The sequence below is a fragment of the Phyllostomus hastatus genome, unplaced genomic scaffold, assembly GCF_019186645.2.
Source record: "Phyllostomus hastatus isolate PE091 unplaced genomic scaffold, TTU_PhHast_1.1 phas_contig_40, whole genome shotgun sequence".
NCBI lineage: Eukaryota > Metazoa > Chordata > Mammalia > Chiroptera > Phyllostomidae > Phyllostomus > Phyllostomus hastatus.
This window is the reverse complement of record NW_025333872.1, coordinates 59,808,394-59,832,262: the sequence shown is the minus strand read 5'-3', so window position 1 is coordinate 59,832,262 and position 23,869 is coordinate 59,808,394. Positions and strand designations below refer to the sequence as shown.

At 42.0% G+C, this 23,869-nt stretch overlaps 1 protein-coding gene across 4 annotated transcripts in view; it reads left to right on the top strand.

The window, feature by feature from the left end:
• Positions 1-23,869, top strand: part of FYN (FYN proto-oncogene, Src family tyrosine kinase) — a 200,325-nt gene that overhangs the window by 22,075 nt on the left and 154,381 nt on the right. For 3 of the 4 annotated variants that reach the window (XM_045843129.1, XM_045843132.1, XM_045843127.1), the window contains exon 2: positions 1,310-1,349. The exons of the other annotated variant lie outside the window; for it this stretch is intronic. The gene's annotated coding sequence lies outside the window, so the exon portion shown is untranslated. The remainder of the gene's footprint in view (positions 1-1,309; positions 1,350-23,869) is intronic. 4 annotated transcript variants of the gene reach the window in all.

The window sequence follows — 23,869 nt, the reverse complement described above, 5'->3', positions numbered from 1 at the left end:
AGCATGTGTCAGAAGCAAGAAAGAGGTGGAGTGAGGTGGGTTGCTAAGGGCCAGGCCATCACGGCATGCTCATTTCATTAGCACATTCTCCCCCTCCAGCCTCCACGCTGGTTCTCTTGCATGTCAGCCGTGAGTTCATGATTTGAATGCCCATCTGTAAAAGACAATACATGAGTTTCTAATTCTCTTCCCCGTGATCATTTTTTCTTTCCTTTATTCTGAGTCATCTTTGATTAAACAAAACAAAGATATTACTGTTAATTATGCATCCTTTGAAACAGCACAAAAATTCTCTTTTGTGTATGTGGCAGGGGGTGGTTTTGATGGGCGTAGTAATTTATGATAGGGGTGTTTTAAACTGTGGACCAGGAAGAAAGATGCTAAGATTCACAATGAACAAAATTTGAGTCTCTACTAAGACAGGAAAAATTGCTTCTGCTTTTTTTTTCAGATTCCTCAAACTTTTACTTTCTGCCCAAAACATATTACTGTCAACACAATTCCACTCAACCATTTTTATTGTTCTCATTAGAAACCTTATTAAAACTGAAGTCATGTTCAAACAGCTAAAATTGCAAGCAATAAATGAGGTGCTAAAATATTGGCAGGTTGTAGACAGTGTGTGAGCACACTGGAGATCTGCCACCCCCCTGCTGGCACTTTGAAGATTGATGTGAAGTGGGCATGGGTGCCATCAGAATTGGCACTCAGCTTTGCCAGGGCCTTGGCACAAGGTTCTAAGGTAATCCTGAGCCTAGACTTCCATGGACAAGTTGGTACAGGCTGGTGAGTTGGCAAGCCTCCCAGAGAGGAGAACCCCAGCTGATGAGAAATGGGGGTCATTGCAAAAAGGTTGTTTTGACAGTGAGGCCCACCCACAGTCAGATAGGAAGTGGAACAGATATGCACTCAGGCTAGATGGAGATTTAAGCCAAATATAAGTTGGACAAGACCTTGGAAAACTCAAAGACTCACTTTTAGTGTGTCCCATCTATGGGTGACTTGCAGATACTCTGAAGAAGAGTGTGTGTGTGTGTGTGTGTGTGAGTGAGAATGTGTGCTCATTTAAGACTTCTGTTATTATTCCTGGCTCCTGAAAGTTAAAATCTTTTGCTAGTTTCTTTGGTGGTACAGGGCCAGGTCTTTGCACTTTCAGGTGGGTGTTTATGGCAACTGTGACTTTGCAACAATTGTGTGAACAAGAAAAAAAATTGTGGGCAAATTGATTGTCTGTAGCAAATGGAAATTCTATGGTGGTGTTTTGTAGGTGGTTTACAGAGTGGTTAGTTCTCATTTTTTTCTTTTACAGTTGTTTGAAGAAGCAGGATGCTGATCTAGACGTGGAAAAAGTAAGTTGACAAGTTTCACACTGAGAGCACATGCCTTATAAATTAAAAAAGATTTCGTGTTGGAACCCAGGGCTTGGTCCGTTTTGAACTTGGGATTGTGAGTCTGAGTCCCTAAGTGTCTAAGTAAGAAGTAGAGCTGGAGCTGGTATATGAAAGAAAGTCTTAGTTCATTTGGGTGAACCTGCTGTTTTCCGCTCTCCCAAGGTTGAATTGTAATACTCAATTTTGATAAGCATGAGAACATACAGTCACACCTTGGTACTCGTCAGCTTCACAGCTCACCAAATCCTATAAACATCACATTTTGACGAGAAAAAATGTTTCAGGCCTTGGTGCTTGCTTGGGACTCCTTGCATTTGCTAGAACTTGTATGGTCACAACACTGCCCCACAAGAGAAAATGCTTCATCGTTTGGTGCTCACCACGAGTTCCAGAACGAATTAATGGCAAGTACTGAGGAACCACTGTATGTTTTAGCTGTAAGATATGTCTCCCACCCCAGAAATAGAATGGAACAGCTTCCCTGTGCCTGATGAGCCTTCAGGGATTGGTGAGCGATGGGTAGCACTCCGCATTCAAACTGGTTAAGGGAAGTCCGCTTTACCATTTGCTGTTGTTTCTCTCCAGCCTCAGAGGGCTGCTGCTCACCTCTGCCCTAGTTACACTTTTGAGTGGCAGTCACTGCGTAACAGGTCGTTCTTTCATCACCTAACGTTTGTGGTGCCCATTGGTGTTAGACACCGTGCCAGACTCTGTTGAGACAAGAATAAATGTGGCAGGTGAGTGCACAGGTACTTATAGTGTAATGTGATAGAGCTGTGCAGAAGGGGCTACCGAGACCCAAACTGAGGGCTGGCTATCCAGAGAAGCTACCTGATGGAGGGGATGCATGAAAGACCGTGCATGCATTCATTCTGCAAATGTTAGCTGAGTCTTCTCTGCTTATACTTCGCTTATCCTCCAGATGCCTTGGGTTCCCATGAAAGGCTGGACTGAGTCTCATTAGCCACCCATGGGATCCTTTTCTGCCCCATGCTCCGCTGCCCAACTCCATTGCTTTGGGTGTAATTTGTCAGCAGTTCTGAGTTACATTCCTTGATTCACTGGCCACTCAGGGACTGCCACTTCATTATCTGAGAATGACTTGGGGTTATTTCTCATTTTGAATTTGGGTGTAAGAGAGGTTCTTCTCCCTGAACCAGCACCATTCCATCTTTCAGCTGAGGAAGTACACTGTCTGAAACATCCTTCTAGAACAGTTACGAACATCCCCTGACCTTTTGACCGATGCAGCCTCGTAGCTCCTGCAGAATGGTCTGTGATCTACTTCAGTCATGTAGCTCATAAAAACCAAGGGGACTCGGAAAATGAAAGGCCCTAGTCAGAGCCAAGCTGATGGGAGCTTTTTTAAATGGAATCCCTGGGTGCTTTATGTTTTGGCTGTGGAAGCCAGGGTTGGCAAAAGCACTCCCTCTTGGGGAGGAAGGGTAAGTACTGGGCCAGGCCAGACTCACAGCAGGCTGGAACCTTTGGGAGCCAGGAGCAGCCTCAGGATAGTGGAGCACAGAATAACTGGAACCTGTGGCGGGGCAGTCCAGGAAAGGCCCGATGCCTGCTCCAGGCTGCAGGGTGTGCCCCACCTTGTGTAGCTCAGGCCAAGGTGAATCCTGTAACCAGGAGAGGGGGAGGTCCAGTTTATTGAGGAGGCGGTTCCATTAACTCGTGTTCCCAGTACAACCCAATGCCTTGCTCACAGGAATGCTCAGTTAATGTGTGGGAAGCCCTGCGTGGAATGAATTAAATTCTTGCTTCAGCTCTGCTGTGTACTTGCTCTGAGACCTTAGGCAAACCATTTTTCCTCTCTGGGCCTCATTTTTCTCATAAGTAAAGTAGTCTCTTTTTCAGGACCAAGTAAAATTCTTCATTTTTTAATTTAAAAACATAAACCACGCATATGTTTTCGTTTTCTGATTTGGGCTTTGTGCCCCAAAAGAGTAAAGAGCTGTTAGCCACCAGTCTGAAGGGTGCTCAGTGAAGCCCGCCACAGGTTGGGAGCTTCTTGAAGGCAGAGCCTGAGTGTTGTACCTGGAGGTCCAGCAAGTGTCCAGTGAAGGAACGAACAGTGTGACCGGCCCTGCCGTGTGGGGTGGGTGTTGGTATGCACTGCGGGAACTCAGAATAAGAGAAGCTGAAAAGGAGGTGGGAAATGCTTTGTGGGCTGCGTGAGTTTGCGCTGCCTCTGAAGGGCCCTGTCTGCGCCCTCCCAGTGGGGCGGTTCAGAAAAACACTGAACTGCTCTACCAGAGTTCGCTGCTTTAAGAGCTGTATTTCCAAAGCCTGAATTCTGTCATCCTTTTCTAATGCTGATAGAACTATTTAACACAGATGTATCAGCTGTTCTTCTTGCCTTTGTGTATATTATCTGCCATTGTACAACTAAAGATAGCAGTTGGCCAGTCCAAGTGAAAAAAGTCACAGAAGTCATAATGTTTTTTAAGTGAATTTTAAATTTTTCCTTTCAGTTGAATGTTTTTGAAAAGACAGAACTATGAATGGAAAATTAGCTTTATCTTGACATGCCAAAACTCAAAGATAAATAATAAATTCTGCAATTATTAACTACCATCTATAGTTGATTGACTTCCACTACATACTGAGTACACCCATGACCTTTACCATGAGTTGCTCGAGGCCCCGTAGTAACAGCAAGGATTCTAATCATTCCTCTCTGGGTCTAGAGCCTTCTTTTCTCCATATACTACCTTACCTTGAAACTGATATAATATTTGAGGCAATGTGTGACCTTTTAAAAAATGTTTTATGAGTAAGTGATAAAAAAAAAAGCAATGTTACTTTTTAGAGAGGTCTTCCTTGACACTCTGCCTCCACTCGGGATGGAGTTGCCCTACCGCCCACCTTGCACCTCTTCAAAGCTGTCTTGTGCTATGTAGTTATTTGTACAATAACTGTGACTATCTGTGTTCTCTGTTGACATGTAAGCTTTGTTAGGTCTGAATCCTTACACGTGCTAAGCCTAGTACCTGACTTCTAGTGTGCCCTCCTAAAAGGTTGACTTCAGGCATGAGTGAATGGCATGTGACCAAATTAAGGGGTAATGAGAGCCAATGAAAGCCACTTTGGTAGGTGGCAAAGTAAAAAATATTATTGTGTGTGCCAGAAATCATGTTTTCCTTCTTCATCTATGGGTTTTATCTGTGGAAACCACACTTGTTAATAGCATTAATGGAGATAAGATAATCAATCATTCCTTGGCTCTCTCCAAAAATACAAAGTTTCAAGCAGACAAAGGAATAGATAATTCTTAAAAATAAAGGAATTTAGGCAATCAAAGAAAATCTGAAGATAAAAGAGGGAAGGGTAGTAAGAGCACATGGGAAATATTAACACTTTTTTTTTGCACAGAATCTTGTAGAATTATTGAGGGATACACTTCTGAGAATGGTTTTCGTAAATGAGATTTAAACATATAAAGTGTACCTTCTGAAAGTGAAACTCATAGTCAACCGAATTTTAAAGAATCTGTGATCAGGTTATATCAGAGGAACAAAAATATTCTTTTAAAGTAAAACTGATTAAATCAAATCATCTTATTTAGTAATTTAAATCATCATGTAAGTGGATTTGATTAAAATAATATCTACTGTGGTCATAACTCCTGTCAAAGGGCTGAGGAGAGAGGTTTGGTTTCCATGTGTTCTGAGTGGCCTTTGTCTAGCACGGCTAACAGTATTTTGGCACCTGCCTTGAGAGAGGCCACTGTCACTCCTGAGAGACCAAGAATTCCTGCGTTCCTATTCCAACTGTTTGCAGGGTTTAGATAGTTACCTTCAGGCTACAAATATGGCCACAGAGACTGTTGTCTATTTGATGGAAACAGAGGCCTCCCCCCGAAAAAGCTGTTATTCAAAAAGAAAAGCAAATAGAAAAATCACCTCCTGTTTAGAATTATTTCCTTTTTCGTGAATTCCTTGAAATGAGTTAGTCTGTAAGTGTAGAATGTATTTAGAAGTTGCTCCATTTTTCAGTGTTTTTCTTTGTTTTCATAAGTCTCAAGATAAATTATGAAAATATCTTGGATTCTCTTTGAGGGCCTATAGTCTTGTGAAGACAAAATCTGCTTTTAAACAGGTGAGGATTTTGAGACTGCATCTGAAAACAAACTTTAAAACAATGGGAAGGTGATTCCTACACAGCTGGTTGAGAAGTGGAAAAATTACTTCACACAAGATTTTTCTTTAGTGGGAAGGAGTAGGATTTCCAGGGATCCGAAGGTCAGCAGTGCTTACCTGTGCCCAGAGGCTTGAGAATGCTGGTCACCGGGAAGACATGGGCTGTGTCTGGGTGGGAATGTGGCAGAGGGGTGTGTGGCACTATCTCACTGTTAGTGCTGGTTGCTATAAGGAGGTGGGCGACAGAGTAAGAGGGGGAAGAGAAGAGCAGGATAAGCCCAACTCCCTGCCATCTGTAGAAGCCAGTGTTTCCTGAATGGGGGTGGGGGAAGGGCTCACCAGGTGCTTGTGGGGACTGAAGAGAGCAACTCCCGTGAGCAGAGGTCCTTAGGCCGTCTCTGATGTACGTGCATAGGGCTGCCCAGACCCAGGGTGCATGGGATACCAAGTTTAGCCCCAGAATCTGTAGGACGCCAAGTTAGCTTCCATTCTCCTTCCCCCTGCCTCAGACTCACACACAGATAGACCCATTCTGCCAATGATCAGGCGTCAGGAAAGACCAGTGTCTGTGTCGCTGAGTCATCACTGAATAAAGGCCAGGCTTCACATGGCCTGCTGTCTTCGTAGCTGGGGGTCACGAAAGGGAATGGCTTTGGGCTGAGTGGGGGGGGGGCGGTGTTTAGGAAGGAGGGACTTGCTTAGAATTCTATTTTAAACTGAAGAGCAAATGTTTTTAGTGCTGGACCAAAAATAGTGGGTATGCATCACCTATAACTGACCAACTTTCTTTTACATAAATCCCTAGAGTATAAAACTAAGTGCTGCTATCTAAGAAGAAAAAACACGCCTTGTGCCAATTGAAATTTCCAGGATAATAAATGATATCTCTTCCTAGACATTATAAACTCAGGGGGATATTTATGACTGTTGGAACAGCTATAGATAACAGCATTTACATTGTAATTTAAGGAAAGAGTTGAAAAATTGGGGTGACTTTGTCTAGCCTGGGATGCAGAACAGTTAATTCATTTGTCTCTCAAACATTAACGAACACCTGTGGGCTAACCACCGTTCTAGTCCACATGTCGCCTCATTCAGTTGCCCCACTTTACAAGTGAGGAAAGCAAAGCGCAACACAAGTGAAATGATGTGCCCAAAAACTTAACCTAGGAGGCGGCAAGATTGAAAAGTAGGTCTGGGACTTGGCACACCCTTCTCTTTCCACTCCACCGTGGGTGTCCCCTTGTTCTGAAGCTCAGCAGAGCAGAAGACAAACACTCATCATCAGCTTCATGTATTTAACTGGTAATTTTATATACATTTTTCATTTTCTCTTCACTGAATTTAAAAACTTTCTCCCTTATTTGTGGTTTTCAAAATGGTAAGGATGTTTTTATCAAGGAGAGATTAGAAAACTTAAAACAGGAACAATCTCTTTAAACCTGACCTGGTTTTACCAGGTTGTCCCCTAGGTGACAGCATTAGAATGAGTTCCAGGGCTGGCATTTGGCAGCAGTGGGCTCCGGGGAGGCCTGTGGCATACTCATTTTCTCTCCACGGCCGGTGCCTAGGCTCAGGGATCATCTTACTGTATTCTGCATCCCATAGAAGTCATCATTCTACGGGAGGCGAGCAGGTTGTTGCCAGGAGAGCTTGAGGAGACCCCAGCCCACATTACAGTAACCCAGACTAGCATCCACGACCCTGTGGGCTTTCTCCCGTGGCCACGAGATGCTGCATGATTTGTTTCCCTGCAGCCAGGCCTGCTGAGTAGAGGTTGGGACCCTTCGGTTGTCTGCCCTGCAGAGACTTACTGTGTGCTTACATCTTATGTAAAGGAGAGATTGTTAGTAAAATATGTATGAAGATTGGCTTAATAGATGTTTTTGTCCCTGTCCCCAAACAGTTTTAAAAGCAGAGCTGCACTCTTCTGAGACTGGTATGGAATAAGCCATAAAAATACATTAAAAGTCAAGCTTTTTCCTTAAAGAAGGTTAATGCTGCCCACTTTTAGCCCGCACCAAAATTTTATTTAAGCAGAACACCTTCTGGATTAATTTGTTATGGCTACCATAACAAATAACACAAATTTGGTGGCTTAAAACAACAGAGATTGATTGTCTTATGGTTTTAGAGGCCAGAGTTCAGTATCAAAATGTCAGTAGGACTGAACTCCCTCCAGTGGCTTTGGGAGAAAATCTGCTGTTTGCCTCTTCCAGCGCTTGGTGGCTATAGGTGTTCCTTGATTTGTGGCCATGTCACTCCAATCTCTGCCTTTGCACGGCCTTCCCCTCTGTGTACTCCATCACATCTTCCTCCACTTCCCTCTTATAAGGCTCCTGCAATGGCTTTTGGCCCAGAGGGTAATCCAGGATTCGCTCCTCCTCCTAAGACTCTGAACTTTGTCAAACCATATTGTACCATGCCATATGAAGTGATATTCTCAGATTGCAGGGATTAGGAAGTGAGTATCTGGAGGAGGAGGTGGATATTTTTCTGCCGCCACAACTTCTCTTTAGGAATTTCTATATTTTTTATTTCCTGAAATGTAAAGCTTGCATCCACTTGTTTCACACATTACTTTAGTGAGTTGATTTTCCTAGAAGGGGCCACTTGGAAGACCTAAGACCTGACTTCATCTCCTAGGCCTCCAAATAGTCAAGGCCATGCCTATCTTCTTCCTCAGACTGGGATTAACATGAGGATGAAGAATTCTGGGCTCTGAGAGTGGGAAGGGGACTTTGAAATCAGATCTTCTCAGTCTTGGGGGGAAACTGAGATTGGAAATACAGGGTCACCAGAGTCAGGAGCAGAGATGGGACCAGCACTTACCACTTCAGCCCGCCCCTGCTGCTGTGTTCCTGTAACCCCCAAGCTGTCTTTCGTGACATAAACCCCTGGGTCCTCTTTCATGAGAGAGCTCTTCAGCACCTGGAATCCCATCCCTGTGAATCCTGCTTTTCTAGTGCAACAGCTGTGGTCCCTACAAATATTCTTACACATCATTCTGGTTACTTCCTCCTAGATGTGTTCCTTTTATGTCATTGCCTCTTTAAAAATGTGGCTCTCACCCTGGCTGGTGTGGTTCAATTGGTTGGAGCAACATCCCATAAACTGAAAGGTTGCCAGTTCAATTCCCAGTCAGGGAACATACCTGGGTTGCAGGTACAGTCCCCAGTTGGGCCCACACAAAGGCAAAAGCAAATGATCGCTGTTTCTCTCTGACATCAATGTTTCTCTCCCTCTCTCTCCCCTACCCTTCCCTTCCCTCTAAAATTAATAAGCATGTCTTTGGGTAAGGACAATTAATTAATTAATTAATTAACTCTCAAACATGAGCAGGTTTGCAAAGATGGCTTACCCAGGATAGAGTAAGTAAGGCCTCTATGCCTAAGACTATTAGGTCTTAGGAGATGCACATATTTTCTTCATCATTATATGCTATACTAATGCAGACCAAGATTAAATCATCTCTCATTTAGCCATTTTGTCACACCTTCAGCTTGCATTGAACTTGTGGTCAATAAAAATCCTTAAGACTTTAAAATACGAATTGCTTTAAACATTTCCCCTTTGCCCCTGCCACGTGGAAGAGCAGGTTTCTGTCAGTAGCAGAATGGGATCAGCTCGGGATCCAGAATACAGTCCAGACAGGGATCTGGAGAGCTGGTAGATCCACAGGCTGGACAGTACTGGCAGCAGGCAGTAAATAGCAGCAGCTAGGACAACTTGGTAAGGCATAGCACTGGGAAAGTGCTTCCATAGGTGACAGTCTAGAAGGACAGATGTTTAGCAGCCCCATTGTCTGGCTGAGCAGGTCAGGGGGCCAGTTGAGAGGAGTCCTGATGTGCAGGAACAAAACTCCAGCTAGGAAGCTGGTGAAAAGAACTGGGTCCAGAAAAACAATCTATAAGAGTCAACTGCTGAAATGGGGGTGGGGCCCAAGACAGGAGCTTGAGCCCGAAGAGTAGAATCCCTAGGTCTGAAATCAGAGTCATAGCGTTAGTGTGAGTCTGTGTCAGTGGGTCAGTGGCCCAGAGCCTCACCCACGCAGAGCCTGGGGCCAGAGCCCCTGGCATAACTTGTGAACACGGGTGAGTTGTCTGAGCTGAGCAGATTGGAAGGTATAGAGCAGATGATGTGTATGTGTGTGTGTGTGTGTGTGTGAGAGAGAGAGATTTTTCTTTTTACAATTGAAAGCAAGACTATCTCTGTTAACTTGTTGTGGGGGGGGGATTCTTTGTTGTTGTTTTAGTCAGTTTTGGCAGTCATTCTAGCCTATCGAAATCTTTTGCAATTTCCATTCTTTCTTCCAATTAACTATCCTCTTTCAGCTGGGAATTATTTGTGATTTCCATAAGCACACCCTGATGAAAACATGAACCAAGGACAGACAGTCCTGCTGTGCAGGAACCTCCCTCCAGGTTAATGTAGCTCCTCTGTGCTGTTGGTGCCCTTGGGTGTGGTCATTCAGTCAACTCTGAGTTCACCAAACTGAATTGTCACTTGCCCCAGGATTCCATGTCTTGATCAGCTATGCTTTGAGTGGCTGTCAGATGCTTTGCTGGCATCCAAGTGTCCTGTGTCCACCATCTATCACTCTGGTGGTCCTGTGAAAATACCCCGAGATAGGGGCACAGCAGAAGTACCCGGTGGTTCCCATTGATGTCAGTGGGTTTTGGTCCTGAGCCCCACATCCTATAGTACACTGGGCATTAGCCTGTGAGTGATTTTAAGGGGGGGACTAGAACCCCGTATTCAGATATGGTGTCCTAATCTTCATTTTAAGTGTTCACCTCTACTAAAGACTGATCTTCCTTTGTGGCTTCTGTGTGGTCTATAAAAAGCAGTGAAAAGGCTATATACTGTATGATTCCAACTGTTGGGTGAATATGGCTGCTTCTCAGTAAAGGACGGGGTGTTCATTAAGTTGTGAAATGTGTCACTATTGAATATAGTCAGAGTGGAAAGTGAAGGGATGGAAGTGACATGCTGTGTGGATCATTTATGTTAACAGAAGAAGGGATAAATTGATAATTCCAATTTAAGTTTTTATTCCAAATAAGACTACCAAGAAAAAGTGAGATGGTTTCAGGGTCACTCAGGAGGCAGTGTGATGATGTAGAAAGAGTAAGTGGACCTCGGGCTTGAGTAAGTCCTGGCCGTGCCACTGAAGAGCTGTGTGATGGTGGCTGTCGGGGAAGCAGGTGGTCATCAAGTGTAAACTTGCAGTTGCGGGGAGTATGTGAAGGGGGGTGCAGGGTGCTGTGAAGCTTGTATAAGAGAATCCCAAATAGAAGTCAGATGAAAAGACATTGATGAAGAGGGCACGTAATGATAATATACCAACTTCCATCTATTGTCCCCCCTTTCTCTAGTCAGTATTGGTCAAGGGCTGGGTAAGTTTCAAGTATGGGGTGGAGTAGATTCGTACTTAGAGTAGAAGGATGGGCAGGGGAAGGTTCCTTTCCACAATATTATTTTTAGCAAACAAACAAAATCTTTATGTTTGGGGAAGATTTTTGTCCATCTTTAGAAGAATATTCTGAAAAAGTAGACCTCCCAGACTGGGGTAGGGGAAACAGTAATTTAATAAACAAAGTTAACTGCCACTTTGCCTACTATGCTGTTATCAAATGAGGAGGGAAAAGAGTTTCTGATTCATGCATCAAGGTGCTACTTATTGTAAAAAAGTAAATTTGAGCCCTAGCTAGTGTGGCTCAGTGGTTGGAGCGTTGTCCCATGCACCAAAAGGTCCCATTTCAATTCCCAGTTGGGGCACATGTCCAGATTGCAGGTTCTGTCCCTGGTCAGGATGTGTGCGAGAGGCCAGTGATTGATGTTCCTCTCTGACATCGATGTTTCTCTCTCTCTGTCTCTGTGTGTCTCTACTTCTCTGTCTCTCTCTTTCTCTTTCTCTCTTCCCCCTTCCTCTCTCTCTCTCTTAAAAACAAAGTAAATTTGATGATAGGAAAAAGTTTTAACACCCTTTAGGTAACAAAAATGAAATAACTTGTAAAACCTATTGATGAAGTTTAGAAGTTGTCACAGCGATCCATGGTGAAGTTTCAGGTGTGGGATGAAGTTTCTGGTGTGGGTGAGGTTCCACTGGCAAAACGTCAGGAGAGCTTTTTTCATATAAAACCCAAGAAATGGTAGAACAAAAAATTTTGACAGTTACCGTAATATTTACTGTATTATCTTGTATTTGAGTTAATAAATATTGGCTATTAGCCAATCAAATAACTTTTTCATTATTCAATTTTTACCGGGACTGAGAGGAAAATATAATCAGGCCTTTGTGTTTTCTAAGTAGTAAGTATAACAACAGAAACAATACTAAGACACAATATAATGTACTTTGAAGTAAAAAGCTTCAGAAACTGTTATTTCAGAAGCAATAGACCAAGATTTGTCAGGGCAAGAAAAAGTACTTGTTTGTTTTTTATTTTCAAGTCTTTTTTAAAAAATATACTTTGTTTTAGAGCAGTTTTAGGTTCACAGCAAAGTTATGGAGAAGGTGCGAAGATTTCCATGTACCTTGCACCCCCACACGTGCACAGCCGTCCCACCATCAACCTTCAGCACAAGTGTTGCCTTTATTACAGCTGGTGAGGCCACGCTGACACATCATCATCACCCAACGTCCGTAGTTTACATGAGGGTTCACTCCTGATATTGAGCACTCTGTGGGCTTGAATAAATGTATAATGACGTGAATATACCATTAGAGTATCATACAGAGTATTTTCACTGCCTAAGTCCTCCGTGCTCCATCCATTCATTCTTTCCTCACCCTAATCTCTGGCAACCAATGATTTTCTTTACTGCCTCTATAGTTTTGCCTTTTCCAGAATTTACTTAGGATTATACAGTATGTAGCCTTTTCAGATTGGCTTCTTTCACTTGGTTATATGCATTTAAGATTCCTCCTTGTCTTTTTGTGGCTTGATAGCCCATTTCTTTTAATGATGAATAATATTCCATTGTCTGGATGTCCCACAGTTTATTTATCCATTTATCTCTCTTCAACAGAACTTGATTGCTTCCAAATCTTGGCAATTATGAATAAAGCCGCTATAAACATCCATGTGCAGATTTTTGTGTGGACATACATTTTCAACTCTTTTGAGTAAATACCAAGGAGCATGATTAAATGCTTGTTTTTTGTTGGAAATTGATTTTCATTTTCTTTTGAGGGGCATAGAGCCCAAATCAGTGCATGCCATAGGCCTGTTTATATGTAAATTTTAGGCAGCCATCATTTCACCTGATGTTTTAACCCACAAGCATCCATTGCTGTATTTTGGTTTAAATTTGAGGTGGTTAACAGGTTGAAAGATTCTTGAATTTTCTCTTATATCATTGCATCCATTGATTCCCTGACCAGCGAGAGCTCTCTCACTCAAACTGAAGGAATTGACCAACTTGCTTTTCCCCAAAGGCCCTCCTTTTTTTTTTTCTCTTTTCCCACAACCAGATGCCTGCACCAGGTTCTTGTCACCTCTCATTTTGGCATCATCTTCACTGGCCTGGTATTTCAGATTTGTCTTTCAGTCCCCTTGTTTGTTGCTGACTTTAGACTTCTGGGTTGCAGTCATCCACTGCGCCTGGTCCACTTTGCCTGGCCCCTCACCGTGACACAGTGTCGGGCTCCTCCCCCCGGGGCTGAGGATGGGGCTGCCCCACAGTGTCCTATTACATCTTTGCATGAACTTCCCTTACTTTTCTTACCATTTTTCTCCTTCCTCATTCTTTAGTATGTCTTTTGTAATCAAATGAAAATAAGCCCATTAAAGAGAAAATGGAGATGCACTATTCTGTTTCCAGGTGGTACAGATGGTATGAAACCGTTTTTGAAGAAAATCTAATTACCTAGACTCCTATCTCCAGGACAGTAGTTACAATTTATGTATTTTTCTACAACTAGTCAGTTGTGGGAGAAAAACTGAAGTAAAAAAAATTGCCAAATTCATTTGCTTTTGAAATTTCTTGATCAGTTTCAAGTTTTGAGTAAGAAATAGGAGTTTTTACAATAAACAGTCCTGAAATAGAATAAATCTGTAAGAGCTCATATTTTGTTTAAATTATGGCTATGGCACAAAGATCAGGGATTCCTCTGGGAATCTAACTGAGGTTAGAGCTGAATAGTAATCTCAGAGCTTACTCTTAAAAAGGGGGAAAAAGATGAAGACTTATGCCAAGATTGGGAGCCTGGGTGTCTGAGAGAAGGGTGGACCTGAGATGATGATGATGATGATTTATCCTCACCCAATGACATTTTCTTCCATTGCTTTCTTTAGAGAGAGGCAGGGAGAGAAACATCGATATGAAGGAGAAACATTAATTTGTTGCCTCCCATATGTGCCAGGACTGGGGATCAAACCCACAACCTAGATATGTACCCTGACCAGGAATCAAACTTATAATCTTTAGGTTCTGGGACAATGCTCCAACCAACTGAGCCACCCTGGCCAGGGCCATCTGAGATTATTTTAAAGGAATGAGGAAGGGGGTGGTTTGTAGAAGTCAGGCTGGATGGTAGTTATTCGATGGAGCAAACAGCAAACTTGGAGACCCTGCAGTTGGGTCAATGTGGGAGATCCAGGCCAGCATTGCTGCTTATGTCTCCTTCGTATAATTTAGCAAATGGCTGTTGAATTCTGAGTGGCATTTCAGGCCCTCTTGCAATGCAGTTGGCACCACCTTCTGAGAAGTGTCACACACAGTTGGCCGTCCCATCAATGGAGGTCTGGATAAATGCTCCAGGTGAGTCCATGTAGAAAACAAAGGATGTCATGTTGGGTGTTCAGTGGTCACCATGTTTGCCTGGGCCAGAGAGGCAGACAGAGCAAGCACTCGGTCTAAAACCAGAGTCTGGGCTGAGGTCTTTGCCAAGGGTCTGAGTGCTGGCAAGGAGGTGCTAAGGTGAGCCCAGGGCTCGGGGTAACATGAAAACTAATGATGATGGTAATGTGTACAGAGTAATATACATGCATGCAAAGAAGTGTGTGTGTCACAAACATACATGTATGTGTACATTGATAGATATGTATGTATATCTATCTGTACACATGCACATACACACAGAGGGTGGTAGAGGAGGAAAAATATAACCCCTATCCATATCCATTCTGCAGCTTAAGAACTAGAATCTCACTAGTATCTTGGAAGCCCCTATGTGTTCCTTCCTGGCCATATCCATCTCCCTCAAAAGGAACCACTGTTCTGAATTTTGTGTTTGTCATTTCCTGGATTTTCTGTGTACATATGTTTCCCTAAGCAATCTATTATTAAGTTCTGTTTGCCTTGGGGCTATGAATAAATGGTATTCTTGTACCATTTGCTTTTTTCAGTCAACATTTTTAAATAAGATTCATCTCCACTGATGCATGAAGTGACATGCATGAAATTCATTTATCTTCACTGCTCTGTGGTCTTGTATTGCATGAACATACCACAATTTATTTATCCAGTCTTCTCTTGATAGAGGTTTGAGTCATTTCCAATTTCGTGCTGTTTCAACATTGCTGCTCTGAACATTCTTGCCTATGCATCCTACTGCAAACAGCTTCTCCAGGTAGGTGCATAAGAGTGTTAGAGTAAGTGCATCTTCAACTTTATTGAATAATACTAGTTTTCCAAAGTGATTATATTTAGACATTCCATTTGAGATTCCCATGAGTAAACAGATTAAATTTTGAGATAAGGGGAAGTCCAAAGAAAATGTGAAATTCAGGATTAGCTATTTGAGAGGAAGAGGATATCATCAGGGTCTCACAACTCCCTATCAAAGTGTGGGAGAGAGAGTGAGGGATATGAAGAGGAAAGTGTGGGTTTTAAACAACCATTGTGGGAAAGGTGGAAGTCACTTTGCGTGAGTGTGGTCATACTGTCATTAGGGAGCAGATTCCACCTCAGTAGGAATCAATACCCAGCTCTCTTATTTGCACTCAGTTTTCTCCCATCAGCAATAATCTTTGGTTATTACTCTATATAATATTATCATACATATAATAACTAAAAATTATTATTTTCTGGGGAGCAAATAGATGCTGCCAGGCATTTAAGTGTGCTCTTTCCACATCAAACTGATTGTGGCATGGATTCTAATTAAGTTTCCAAAACAGGTAGCCACCCAGAGGCACACACATATTTCAGAGATTACTTTCCTCCAAACACAGGAGATTTTTCTGACCGCCATGCTTTGTGTTTCATAAACTCAGTAAGCTTACACAGGGTTTGGCATTGTTATTTGATGAGAACTCAGAGCTTCTTTGTAAATTGCTCATTCACTTGACCTGAGAAAAATGGGCCTATGCCATTTAGAATAGCAACTTAACTATGAAATATGACACAGTCCTAAGGGAGAATTTTGGCTTTGTTTGTGAGTTCTGACCACTCTGATATGTAAAGCTGATAGGATTTGTTTTCTTTTCTATGAATTTTCATTCTTCCAATTCTAGATGGTAATGAGGATAACTTCTTTGGTTGACATTCCTATGAAAGTAAAAGTAGAGCATTAAACCATTAGAAGCACATGTTCTCCAGAGTCTCAGAAGTGCAGCTTTTTTTAACTTTTTATTTTTGGGTCATCCTTCATTAATAGCATTCATCAGATTTATCTGATTCCAGGTCAAAGAGTTCAGTAGTGGTGGCATTTTCAAAATATTTTAATCATAGTTTTTCAGCATCTGTCAGTTGGTAGTGTCTATTTGAAACTTTCAGTAGTGACATTACATATTTGTAAAGGCAGCATGTATGCTGGAAGTAACACTTGTGCTTTGCCAAAAAATTTAAAAGAACCTGAGTGTTCCACAATTGAGATCTCCTTAGTAAGCTATGTCATGACTACTACATGTCTACTCAGTGGACTATTATATATTAGTGACAATGGTGATTATAAAATTTGTTAAATAAGTTGGACAAACGTTTATTTAGGTTGTTAAGTAGAAAAAAGCAGGATACCAAAATATCTGTGGAATATGATCTTAGTTTGAAAGCAAAATGCACATGTGGGAAAAGCCTACAAAAATTACACCAAAATGCCAATAGTTGTATTTGAGTTATGAGATTATAGGATTGTCATCTCAATGTTTAATATGGCCATATTACTTTTATAATAAAATTAATTAAAAGGATGGACTTCAGAGAGATTAATCTAGATTCGAATTGCTACTCTACCACTAGTTAACCAGATGTTTGACCTTAGGCAATCTACTTAACTGGCTTCCTGGGGAACTAAAGACGCTGTATCTACTGGCACAGAGTGGTGTTAGGTCAAGTGAGGTAATATTCCTAAGCCACACCCCTACCCCAATGCAAATAAGTAGTATGGTGGTTCCTGCCCTCCCCAGCCTCCCCTTCTCTGGTGAAACAAGCTTTGCCCAGCATATACCCAACAGCCATGAGCGATGTTCTTTTAATATCTCATTTCTATTTTGTCCATTTGGGGCCTCTCCCTAATCTCAGTAAACACTTTTGACCTCTTGCAGCTTCTGTTTTAGCAGTGACAACTGATGGGTATTTTAGAGAAGTGTTTGATGAGTATGACTGCTTGGCCTTATGTGACAAGAAGGGAAGTTTGAAGAACTGGACTTCCTAAAAGTCCCAGAATTTCACCTCTTCAAATATATGTATTTGATTGACAGAAATATGCTTGCTAATTTGAGAACACCCCTTGTTAACCTCCATTGGCTAGTGAGGAAAACAAGCTGGTGATTGTCCTGACCCTGAAAGTCTTTCTAAGAGACTGTACAAATACAGCTCCTCCACGCACTGACCACCCCTACTCCACCCCTGCAGTCAAAAATCTGGGAGTAACTCTCAACTCCCTAAACACTTAACAACTGATAGCCTACTGTTAACTGGAAGCCTTACTGATAAGATAAACAGTCGAGTAACACATTTTTTTGTATGTACTATATACTGTATTCTTACAGTAAAGTAAGCTAGAGAAAAAATGTTAAATCATAAGAAAAAAATATTATAGTATTTATTGAAAAAAGTTTGCATGGAAGTATAGTTCAAACCCATGTTGTTCAAGGGTCAACAATAATATATAAGTGTTCTGCCAGGATCCCTAGGGGCTGTGTGTAAGCTCTAAGATGTTAATTTGAGCTTTCAAGACTTTGTGATGATATGAGATCATCATGTTGAGCACTCGGTGTAAATAGGGACAGAGTTGCTCTTTGAGATTCTAACTTATTTGAGGGCAAGTTTACTTAGGGTAGAGAAAAGAAAATTCATTCTGTGATGTAACCGCCAGCTACAGGTTGGCCAGGCACTAGAAAATGTAATCTTATGCTGAATTTAGGGAACATTTTTAACAAAGGTTCAATAAAAGATGCCCAAATTCACATGGACCCAAGCTATCCCATCTACTTGGACCAGGACTCAGAGCATCTAAGGTCTCCGCTAGACTCTTAGCTTTACAGTCTAAAACAGGGGTGCATTCCTGACCTCCTCAAGGCTAGGACCCAGGTCTCTGAACTCTCAGTTCTTGTCTTGCCCAGAATAGCAGACTTGAACTGGTCTTACGAAAGTCACTAGAAATACTGAGCCTCACGTTTATTGTAAGAACTTTAATCTCCAAGGGCTCTTCTAGATCAAAGATCAAAAAATTCAGTAATTCCTTTTGGTATTTTTTTCTTCTTTTTTCTTCTTCTTTTTTTAAAGTATCAGTATCTTGAGAAGTACAAGTAATTAAACCATAGAACATCAACTATAAATTCTTTTCCCCTAGAAGTGTGAGGCTCTGAACCAAATCCCTAGTCTTCTACAGATGGCTTGGGGAGATCAGGAACTTTCTGCTGAAGGCCACAGTTCCCTACGGCCCAATTTACCTGGCCACACAAGGGCCAAATTGGCATGAGGCAAATTGGAATGCAGTGGCAAGAACTTTTTTCAGTGAAACAGGTTGTTATTGGTGAAAAATGAAGCTAAAGAAACAATTCTACAGTTTCTTATAATATTGACAGAAAAGGATAAAAATAGGAATAAATTTAACAAAAACCAACCAACTGGTGCTATCTCTGGGGACAGTGGAGCGTTAATGGGTGCTAACTCTCCCAGACAATTCCCCAGACTGGACTCTGTTTTTGTGGCCCTTATCATTACCCAAGGGGAAATGCTGTATCAACTTGTATAATTGTTGTTCAGCATCATCAGGACATGTGTTGTAGTGTCAGTTTATACTTAACAAGCCAACAACACTCCTATGACCATTTTATATGTCTGATACCAAGCATATCTTCTTCCCACTTTGGGTGTAGGGTGAAGTCCTAACTAATTTACAGGGCAAGATTATATCTCAGGATTAAGGTTCACTCAGAAAGCTGTGTTTTTTCTTTATCTTTGTTCCTACTTCTACTTAGGGTGTGATGAGGCATTGAATCCATCAGACAGCAGGAGGATCTATGTAATGAATTTTTACATGCCCTGGTCAGTTTAATATAATTGTCCTTCTTTTAAAAGGCTTCATTAAGTCTATTGTTAGGATTGTAAAACTGCCTAAGAGATAGAAAAGGGCTTTTCCCATTTGCAGAATTCAACAGTTTCTTAATTGCACTGCTTTAGGTGAACAGTAATTAAATGGGTTGGGAGAACATGCAATATTTATTTATAGTAATATAGGCATGTCATGTATTTATAGTCATTACTGAGCAGTCTACTTGATAACATCCTTCTGGGGGGGAAATGTCATGACTATTAAAAGTAGCTCCTGTTTTGGGAAGGTCTTTGAATCTAGCTGTGAATATTAACAGATTCAGGTACCCTTGTATTGCAGTACCATACACACTAAGCATTTTGCAAGGAACCTACCTGTACTTGTAAAGTTCTAAATATGCTTTTAACTTTTTAAATTTAAAATGTTTGTGTTAAATACGTTGGCCAATGTCAGTAGCCTTTGGAGCATTAATGATATACCTTACTTTTGACAAGATGAAAGGAGAATAACTTGCATGGTTCCTAAATTTTGTAGTAAGTACAATTTTAGCAGCTTATTCCTAATGAGCTCTAAGATGGCGGATTTATCAAGAAGATAGAAAAGAAATTTCCTTTGAAACACTCAGGATGTTAACACCAACTAGGGCCATTTTGAGGCCCAGATGAAAGCCAGGAATCCTCCATCCAGAAAAAAATGTAGAGACGCATCCTCACAAAGAGATACAATATGCTGCTTCAGGGCTACAGGGGCCCTGCCTGAATGTTTCTTCCTGGATGCAAAGATGTGAATCCTTGATATAAGTGGAATTTGTACAGCCAACCCATGTGTGTTCCGTGCCCTCTCCCCATTCCTAGACTCTTTCTTGCCCATGTCTACAAATCTGTTTTTATTTATACCTTTTTCTCCATCGGTCATTTTTACTCAATATCTTCATTACCAGTTCAGTCTAAATGTGACAGAAACCAAGATCCTTCTTCTATCACCACTGATTTCTAGCTCCTCTCGCTATTGCCTTAGCCATTATAGGTCGTCATCAACTTCTCCCTGTGCCCCATCTCCCCAGAAGCTAAGAACACGCATGCTCTTTTACTCCAGCATCTAATAGATTGATAACTTTTTATCATGTGTTCTATCAAGAGCTACCTCTTTCATGCTTCCTGTTTATCAGCACGACCATGGTGCAGGCCTCAAACACCTGACCTTTATTTAAACTGTCCCAACCTCCTCTCCCCTGCACTCCCTTCCCCAGCACCAGCCTGCCACTCATCTGGGGTTTTCATCTTTCCTGTATGTGGTCCAACTCACGAGGGAGCACTTTTACCTCGTCCCCTACCTCCTTGGCCACCTTAGGTGGTTCTCTGTCACTGCACACAGCAAATTCAGAGTCACCTGCCCCTTCAGGCTTTCCTATTCTCATTTCCCCCAGAGACTGTTTCTTTCCCCAGGTTCCTTGAATGTCCCTCCCAGCCACTCCACTCCCTTCTGTCTGCACCACTGACACTCTGCCCCTTCCAGTAGTGTGTCTAGGACGGATTGTCAGTCTGCTGACAAGCAGTGGCTAGACCTCTTACATTCTCTGTTCATAAAGTCACTGAACCTGCAGGAGGATGGGTCCCCAGGACTGGGCAGCCTTACTTCTGTCGAAGCCTATATTTTTGCTCACTTAGCAACTTTTCCCTACCATCTACCTGGCTCATTTAAGTCAGTAGTTTAATAGAGATCCTTTGGAACATCTTTTTAAAGGTATGGAGTGAGGCACTAGGAGGATAATATGAAATAAATAAGCCCCTGACATTCCCCCGTGTGCACAGTGACCCCGTATTCACTCCCAGGGAGCACAGCGATTGGCTCACTCTGCGTCCCAGCACAGAGGAGGCACAAGGCAGGCCCCTGTGTGTCTGACCAAAGAGTTGTGCAAAGCTCTGCAGCACATCTGTTTCAGCATTTCATAGAGTTGGCTGGAGGTGACCTTTGAGATGATCTCCTCCGACTACCTCATTTGACAGCTGAGCAAACGGAGGGTCAGGGAGGTCAAATGACTTGTGCAAGGTGGGACAGCAATGAAATCAGCTTTTGAACCTATGTTTCCTGACCCCCAGTCTTCCAGTCTCTCATTTTGCTACACTACAAGTTCTCAATCTATGCTTCTTTTTTCCTTCTCTTTCATCTCTATACTCATTAGTGCCTGTTTGATGTCCCATAGATATTTGGGGCTCTTAACACTGCCTTTGGCTGTCTGCTGCACCTTAATAAGCCTAAGTACTTAATAATTACCTCACATTTTGAGTAGCAGATGGTACTTTTCAGGTTCTTTCACATACGTTTTAGCATTAGATTTCTCCACAAACCAATGAGATAGGCCAAGCAGGTATTATTCTCATATATCACAGGAGAAGAAATAAGGACTTGTCGAGACCGTGCAGTTGATAAGTGATGTGGTGAGGAGAGAACTCACTTCTCTTCTATCAGAGGATGATAGTGAGTTAAAACTTTTGAAAATCTGGCTTCAGGATCTGGAATCTTGCCTCCCTTTATGTAAACATAAAAAACAGGTTTTCCTGTTTTCTAATGATTTTCAGTTTAGCAGCTCATTCTAAGGTGTGTTCTGAGGCACCCTGGTCCCATGAGACGCTCTGTGAGAAGTGGATTGTGTGGCAGGATCAGCGGGGAAAGCTGCTCACTGTGTCCCCCTCTTGGGGATTCCCAGTGTGCATTTCAAGCCTTTGAGAAGTCCTACTGTAAAGACTGTTGAGTGTATTTTCTTAATTGTGTCAAATAGACTTAACCTAAAATTTACCATCTTAACCATTTTTAAGTTTGTTCAAACAATCTTCAGAACTCTTTCACTTGTAAAACTGAAACACTGTACCTCCTATACTCCACATTCTCCTCTTTCCCAGCCCCGGGCAACCACCATTCTACTTTCTGTCTCTATGATTGTGGCTGTTCTAGGTACCTCATATAAGTACAATCAAACAGTATTTGTCTTTTTTATGACTGGCTCATTTCACTTAGCATAATGTTCTCAAGGTTCGTTTGTGTAGTAGTAGCATGTCTTGAAATTTTTCTCCTTTTTAAAGGCTGAATAATATTTCATTATACGGATAAACCACATTTCTTTATCCACTCAACCCAAGTTCATAGTTAAGTTACTTCCAACTTTTTATCCATCGGGTGTGTAAATATCTCTCAACCCATTTCACTTATTTTGGATATATACCCAGAAGTAGAATTGCTAGACCATTTGGTAATTTTATTCTTAATATTATGAGGAACCACTGTTGTTTAATGTATTTTTGTACCCAAGTTTCACAAACTTACTGGATCACAGAATTCCTTTTTCATATTATACCTTTGAGGATTGCACACATGGGCCGCTCAGAAACTACTCTGGGAAATCTGAATTCAGTGAGGATTTTCACTTGTTCCATAGGGCAGCAAGCCTTAGGATGCTGGCTAGCAGTTCAACTGCAAAGCTCTAGCCCAAGGGCAAGGTTGGCAGTTTCATCCCTGGGACAGCAGAAGCAGAGGGAGCATGCAGGGTACACAGCTAGTAGTAATAAGAGTTCTTCCACTTGAGACTGATACTGTAAATGTGGCACTAGTGAGGAGGCCACTGTGAAGCTGATGTTATTGTCTGCACTGTTAGACCAGATGTTTGTTTGACAAGAGCATAGAGAAGAGTGAGCCTTCCTGCCTTTATACTACAGGGGGCCTGGGGAAAGCTTTATGGTGAGAATTATTAGAACTCAGAAATCACTGTTTCTTTCTTCTCCCTGAAGAGGGAAGAATGCCACCTGGTCAAAATCTAAATGGGCTCCTCCACAGGGCTTGTGTTGACTCAATCTAATTTGCCCTTAATGTGGTTTTTCAGTAATTGAGGGGTAATTGTAAACGCTATGACTGTGTGGGTAAGTAAAAATTCCAACAGAGTTTTGGTTTACCTTCCACACATAAAAAGGGTATGTGGGGCAATGACAGTCAAATGAGGAAAGAAAAAATTCCCTACCCCCAGAAGTTGCTGTGTAACCTCAGATGTGCTGGTGGTCTGCCTTGCTCTGGGGCCAGTTCAGGAAGTCCCAGTCATTGGTAACCTGGAAGAAAGCACTACCTCACTGAATACCCCAAATGCACAGTGTCATTCCTCTGTACATTGGCTTAAAAATTGGGGAAGGCCTGAATGACTCTAGGGCCCTTCCCCAATTGAGGGGTGCCTAAAGAGAGCAAACAAGGAGACCACTATAGCAGTTATAGCTCTATCAAACTGTTTTTGATGTTGATAAGAATGAGGGCATGGAAGAGCATAAAACCACGGAGTGGGTATGTGGTCCCAAAGAGCTTTGACCCAGCCTACAATAGGCCACAGAACACCAGTCCCTTAGCTGCCTTGACCGAGAGCAGATAATGACCCCTCATGTTGTGGGATGAGACTTTCGTAAGCTCTCTGAGATCCTTAGATGAAAGCATCTACTGATGCACAAGCTATTATTATTATATGAGGCTTTCCTCTTCTGTAAGTAAATGTTCTAGCTTATTCTCTCTGACTCCCTTGTTTTTATGGGCTCAGATTGGCCACCGCCCACCTGAGCCATTTCCCCAGGATCTCAGTTCTGTGTGGAGGCACTGAGATGAAGGGGAGAGAAACTAGCAAGAGCTTGGGAAACTGTATAATGTTCTCATCTCTGAAGGTCTCTTTCTAAGGTTCTTTCCAGCTCTTATCGATTTGTGATTTCATAAAAAATTAAACTAAAAATGTTTATTGAGTGTCTAGTGTGAGTTAGACACTGTGCTAGGTACTTGGGATAAATTGATGGACAAAGCAGTTTAATCTAGTTGGGGAAAAAGGACAAGAGACAACAGCAATATATGTTCATATGTAA